The 914-nt window shown below is 33.9% G+C and overlaps 1 protein-coding gene across 1 annotated transcript in view; it reads right to left on the reverse strand.

Moving 5' to 3' along the window:
• The window catches only part of LOC119585232, an 8,028-nt gene that overhangs the window by 2,476 nt on the left and 4,638 nt on the right, over window positions 1-914 (reverse strand). The gene's annotated exons all lie outside the window — the stretch shown is intronic.

The following is a 914-nucleotide window of genomic DNA, read 5'->3' on the forward strand; positions in this document are numbered from 1 at the left end:
GCTAAGTAGATCTATGGTGCATCATGAAAATGAGAAATGGATTAAATTTTAGATAAACCCAACAATGTCATGGTATCTATGGCATGAGTGGACTGCACTGACTGCTTGCCTTGCACTTGATTGGTCACACAGCATATTACTTTTATCATTAATTTTGTTTGTTTTGTAGGATATTTAATTGTTATATATGATTTTCTGTCTTCCTTTGTTTATTTTTTTTACTTATTTACTCACTTTACTGCCTACACTTGTGTCTTTATCATGATAATTATATATTTATGTAGCAAGAAAAATAGGGATTTGATATACTTTTGGATTTTTTTCAACAGTAAAATGATACTGTAAATATATTCCACATACATAATTATGTATATAGACTAAATTTAAATAAATAAAATATTCCATGGGCAGCAACACTAGCTGAGGCAGTGAGTGATCTACTCCAGTGCAGCTGGAAATCTGTAGAGTTAGAACATGTTCTTAGTAAAACTCAAACTGTGTTGAAGTTGAACTCAGCATCATTGCTGTTACTTTCTAAGTTTGTGCTGTTCATCCAACAGTTGTAACCTCATTTTTGTGACAAAATCTCACTTTCAGTAAGTTTGCTAGAGGACATATCAAAGAAATAATGGTGTGGTAGAAGACAGGGATGGGCAGTGGGTTGCTGCAATCATTGGTAATGAATACGGCTTGCCCACATTTATTATTTTTTTCTGAGTGACTGAGAGGCAGTGAGAACTTACGAAGAACCATGATTAGGATGAGACAGATGGCTCACGTGATTCAAAACTGCTATGTACTCCCTAATATGCACTTCCTTTTCCACCAATTCAAGAAATGGGTAAGCAAGAGAGACTAAATATAACAACGCAAACCTCAGGAGTCGTCTTAAATATAAAAATATTCATTTTTCT

The sequence above is a fragment of the Penaeus monodon genome, chromosome 19 (assembly GCF_015228065.2).
Source record: "Penaeus monodon isolate SGIC_2016 chromosome 19, NSTDA_Pmon_1, whole genome shotgun sequence".
NCBI classification, from domain to species: domain Eukaryota; kingdom Metazoa; phylum Arthropoda; class Malacostraca; order Decapoda; family Penaeidae; genus Penaeus; species Penaeus monodon.